Raw genomic sequence first — 5,874 nt, forward strand, 5'->3', positions numbered from 1 at the left:
AATGGGCCCCATGCGTATTGTGACACTTGCTCAAGATCTGCTAGCATGCCAATCCAGTGTATGGTTGTAACACCCCGATTTCCAGGTGTCACTTTAGTAACTGAAAAATAAAATAAAGCGGAAAAGCAGGTATTTTTTTTCGTTTTGTTTAAATAAAATGACTTGTCGAAATAAAGACTCAACTCACTCGCGATTAGCAGCGACTAATATACAATATAAGTACAGCCCTCGCAACAACTAAAAACATCGTCACGAGTGTCCTCAAGTGACGGAAAGTAACATCAAGTAACTGAAAGTAGTGCCCGCAGGCAAATAAGTGTGACCCATAGTCAGAGTCATACGTTTTATAAATACAGTCATCCAAGAAAGTAAGTCAGCCCAAAACGGCCTCCAAAGGACCTCCTACGTCCGACAAACTCCCTGTGATCCTCATGGAAGAGAACCACACAAAAAACTAATAATCGGGGACCTACCCTGCCCCAAAATAAGAAATGAAAATCAGAACTATGACAACGAAACCCCATATACTACACCCCTAACATCGACCCTCATCCGATCCTGCAAGAAGTTTGGGTCCACGTCGAAGGCTCAGTAGTAGTCATTTCGCTCTGGGTCCTCCCCGAACGACGAACCATCACGAATCAACTGTTGAACGTCTGGCAGCAGGCCGACCGCCCAAACACAAACATGAACACAAAGCCAAGGCGCGAGGGTCAACTCACAGAATATAATAGATAATACAAGCAACATGTGAAGAATAAGGGGGTATATATATATATGTTGTATATATACATACAAATTCTGCATTGCCTACCCTAAGGTATATACATGGCATGTTATCGAATCTCTAGTAACAACACAATATTCAATATCTCAACAATTCAACAAATAACATAACGACGTTCACCAATATCAAATCATCAAAATCTCAACATATGAAGTTAGGTGATAAGGTTAGTCAAACAATGTATCGTCCTCCCAACGCACAAGTGTCTAACTAAACAAATGTTCCCTGTCGTTTTCCCTAGGGTAAACGACGATGAAATCTCACGCTTCCATGAAGTCTCACGCTTCAATGGAGTCTTACGTTTTCACGAAGTCTCACGCTTCAGTGAAATCTCACACATTCACGAAGTCTCACGCTTCAATGAATTTTCACGCATTCACGAAGTCTCACGCTTCAGTGAAGTTTCGCGCCTTCATGAAGTCTCCCGCTTCAATGAAGTTTCACACCTTCACGAAGTCTCACGCTTCAGTGAAGTTTCACGCCTCCGCAAAGTCTCCCGCTTCAGCGAAGGTTCTCGTCTCCACGAGGTCTCCCGCCTCAGTGAAGCTTCTGCTTTCACGAAGTCTCACGCTTCAGTGAATTTGCGCACTTTCACGAAGTCTCACGCTTCAGTGAAGTTCCATGCTTTCACGAAGTCTCACGCCTCAGTGAAGCTTCTCGGCTAATCCTTTGGATGGCTAAATAAACTGCTCAAAGAGCGAAGGAGTACCAATGTACTTGGAAACTTATAGTTCCCCGGCTTATCCTTTAGATAGCCAAACAACAAACTGCTCATCGAGCGAAGATTACCAACATACTCAGAAACTCATTAGTTTCCCCAAAACTTGGATTCGGCGACACTTCTCATTTTCCAAAACTAACATCCAAGGTCTAAGCTTTCATCTGACATTGTTATCATTATTTAAAGGGTTCAGAGGTTGTTTAGTGTATTATGAATTTTCCTTGTAAAATAGTTTCCATTTAGGTTGATCTCTAATCTTATAAGTTTAAAAGATCCCATCATCCCAAGTAATTCCCAGAGAAGGTCTCAATCCATTAAACAATAACAAGGCCCGAACCTCCGTTCGTCCCGTCAAACTTTCCCAAAATCTCATGATAAATTTGGCATAACTGTCCGTTATCCTCACTCTGACGTACAACAGATATATGTGTAATTGCATAATCAAATTAGCACAATCCGAGAGTCATGGCACATATATCAACACATCCTAGATTAACCATTTAGCACATAGCATGTGAATCAATATCAACACATCCCAAATTAACCATTTAGCACATAGCATGTGAATCAATAGCAAAACAAATCCAGCGATAAATATTCAACATTGTCAGCCGAAGCCTCAGAAAACGTTTCCCAGTCAATCACAATCAGGTGCATAAACAATAAATCAAGTCGAATTCATCGACGCCTAAAATATTAGCTAGCAAGGTAAGTTGCCCTCACCTCTAGTTCCTCCAGAATTACAGTGTAAGTCACACTCACAAGCTTGCTCAGTCAAGTCCAAGGTTTCCACAAACGAACCTTAGAGCAAACAAAGCAAAAATCAATCAAAATAAGTCGGTACAATCGAAACAATACTATCTAACGTTAGACAAAGCTCAAGAAGCTTCAGAGTACAATATTTAGGCACGAATGGAAGGGCTTTTCCCGAAAGGATGAGTTTTGACTCGATTCAAGTTTTGTACAAAAACACTTTATTCGCTAAAACGACCATAACTCGAGCTACATAACTCAGAATGACACGAAACCAAAGCCAAAATTTCGACAACGGAGAGAGCTACGCTATAACTCAGGTCATACAGACCCAAAAATTATTTTTGGACACGGTACCATACCAAATAAGTTTCGGCCACTATCAAAATAGGGTTTCCCAAACTTTTTCTTCGATCTAATTTAATTCCTAGGTATTCTTAGGTGATATCTAGGCCAGGGAAACTCTCAGAAAAATTATCGGGTCGAAAACTAACACGGGTATTTTGGTTAGTGTTTTTAGCCCGAAAACTCAAAGTCGGAATTTTGAGAAATAAATTTGATGAGCGTGTTTCTAACGACATTTATAACAACTAATCCTACTGACACTAAGCTCAGTCGAGAGTTTTTAATCCAAAGAACGAAGCTTTGGTTAGAAAATTGGTATTTTCACAGAATTGAAGCTCCGCGACGATTCGGCGAGATTCAGCAGAAAATAACCGGATATTCATGCTCTTGGGCATGCAGGCAATAAGTTTAGACACTGAAATCAAGTTATTTGAACACTTTTACAAAAAGCTCAAAACTTTGAGCACATAAAGACATAGAGAAAAGCGACAGAATTTACGATCAGAAGTAAGGAATTGCATCAGTACCTCGAGGTCTACGCGTAGCAACTGTCAGTGCGACGATCGGTCAAGAAACGACGAAACGGTGCCGGAATCTCCACTTCCTCCTTGCTCACGGCCAGCCACAGGGAAAAGAGAAAGGAGATCAAATAATTATTTGTGGTTTGTGTGTGTGTATTTACGGTGATGAGGGAGTTGTGTGGATGCAACAATAACAAAATTGGAAACGGAAAGAGAGAAGAGAATGGCGTGGAAGTTTGCTGCCAGTGGGAGAAGAAGAAAAATAATGAAAGAAAGGAAAGAATGAATGAAGTGTGCCGCCAGTGAGGGAGAGATAAGGTCCAGAATAAATATAAGTGGAGAAGGAGCAAAGACACATAATAAAATGGTAATTATCGGTACGAATTGATTTAGACACTGTAGGATTTAACTCGTAGAGTTAAGAGAAAAATATAAGGATGATATATTATTATCCTAAAAATTATGAGGAACTTTATGAAATAATAAAATATAAATTTGGATCACTTTGAACAAATTAAAATGATCCATGGACAAGAAAATGAGTAAAATTTGAGCTAAAGAATAATTTTGAGACATTTAGAATAAATATGACGTTGTCATATTGTGCATCTAAGCTAAGTGTCGTTCCAAGAAAGGATGATAGTTGCATCGGGTTCATTTAAGTGGGAAAATGGCTTGAATGCAGTCTGCTTCAAAATATGCCGCAAAACTACTTTTTGCAATTGATGTCGGATGAGAAAACTTCCTTCTGAAGAAAGATTGGAAACATCGAAAGAAATCGGTACACACGTGTGGAATCTTCGTTCGAAGCTCCGAATAGAAAAAAAGTCTTCATCGACAATTTATTTTAAGGTTCTCGAGCTATCAGTGATTCAGTTTCGGCAAACTTCCGAGAATTAAAATCGGACGTTCGTACATTCCAGAGTTTCGTGTCGAAACGCTTGACATGGAAAGGAATAAGAGAAATTCTTAGATTTCTCTGAAGATTTTTGAAATTAGTTTCTATAGTGCTTTTTAAGAGTAAATTAGTCGTTTACTAATGCTCTTGCCCTTGACATAAGCGAATAAGACTCGCGCTATAACTTATATCGATTTTAATACAATTCTTAGCCTTTTCCTGAACTTTCTCCTTCATAAATTTATTCCATTCGGTACACACTTGTTCAGGTTTCCTTCACGATACGTCGAAACCTAATCGTGAATAGGATATTTAATTAATTTATCCTAAGCTTAAAAAACTTGGGTCTCACAATGGTGGTGTAATATCCTACAGTCTTGCAGGCAAACAACGTCACACCGACAAGATATACCGGGTAGATCCTAGTTGCCTCGTCGTAATGTCCAACTATATTGAAATAAAAAAATCAGTCATCGTTTAATTCAAATATTATAGATAAAAATAATTTAAATAAATAATAAAACAAAATTGCAAGAGTCGTCGAATAAAGATCCTGCAACAACTGAAACCAGAGGCCCACACTATTCAGTCTATCAAACTCCTCATGATAAACAACTGCTTCCCCCCCCCCCCAACAACAAAGCACAAGTCTGCGTCGCCGCTGCCCTCGACACCGATCCTGGAGTATAGAATCTCTCGCCCATCAGGAGATGTAGTATAGCCGACACATCGTCCAGAGTCATTGTCATCTCCCCCAACGACATGTGGACACTACTCGTCTCCACTTGCTACCTCTCGACAAGGGCCGAGATAAGGCCCTTGTCTATCATGGAATAGCTGCACCTGAAGAGGGGATACAGTTCGGACCTCTCCACCCGCGTCCGGACCTTCCTCATACCAACATGGTCGCCCTCACAGGTTGTAAGACCCAAGTATTTAGATATAGATTAAATAGATTAATTTCATATTCACGATTAGGTTTCGGTGTATCGTGAAAGGAACCTGAACAAGTGTTGGTTGTTTTAGATAATTTAATAAAGAAGAAAGTTCTGGAAATGACTAAGGATATTACTGTAGTCAGTTTAAGCGATAGCTCGAGCCACTTTTACACCCGGCTAATTTCGAGAGTGTCCGAAAAAAGGCTATTTTCGCTCCTAGAGCACTGTCTAAGTGAAATTTAAAATCGTTAGAAAAATAAGAACCTTCGGGTATTTTTCCCACGACCAGTGTTTCTCTACGAAACTCTAGATTGTACACACGAAAGGTTTGGCTTCCCGGAAGCCCGTCGAAGCTAGGCTTTATCTACTCGGGGACTTTAATTAAGACCCTGAATGAAGAGATGTTCTATCCATGAACATTGAGATGAGGTATAGTACCTAGAGTATAAGGAACGTGATGCGAGATTCCTAGAGAGAGATTCCTAGAAAGAATGAGAGCGTAACCGCTTTAGAGAGAGAAAGTAACTGAATTTCAATCTTGTTATTTGACAAATGAGCTAAGAGTCCTTTACAATTGGTATTCATCCCCTATTTATTGATGTGGAGTTCGGCTTGGCGCCTCTAACCTTCCTAATGGCCCGGTTGGGCTTCTGGGAAGAGGCCCAAGTCCCTGGTCCGCTCGTCGCCCTAAGCGGGAGCTCCTGGGCGAGGGACCCTGGGGTCTCGCCCAGTCCACAAGACACCGAGCTCAAAGCATGAGAGCTAAGTGTGTCTTTAAGTAGAAAACTAAGGCGACGACCATGAGAAGCTAATTAATGCTAAAACTTAGGGTTTAATAATGAAGAACACTGGCCAACATGGCTTGGTAATTAAAGCTTGAAAATTAACATTTTGAACTTCTTGCTACGTTC

The 5,874-nt window shown here is 40.3% G+C and overlaps 1 long non-coding RNA gene across 1 annotated transcript; it reads right to left on the minus strand.

Moving 5' to 3' along the window:
• Positions 1-207: 207 nt before the first annotated feature.
• LOC130735378 (uncharacterized) lies at positions 208-3,413 on the minus strand. The gene is made up of 3 exons (XR_009018423.1): positions 3,134-3,413; positions 2,232-2,309; positions 208-656 (listed from the first exon to the last, which is right to left on the minus strand). It is a non-coding gene; the product is annotated as an uncharacterized LOC130735378 (long non-coding RNA).
• Between the last annotated feature and the right edge of the window lie 2,461 nt (positions 3,414-5,874).

The sequence above is a fragment of the Lotus japonicus genome, chromosome 2, assembly GCF_012489685.1.
Source record: "Lotus japonicus ecotype B-129 chromosome 2, LjGifu_v1.2".
NCBI classification, from domain to species: domain Eukaryota; kingdom Viridiplantae; phylum Streptophyta; class Magnoliopsida; order Fabales; family Fabaceae; genus Lotus; species Lotus japonicus.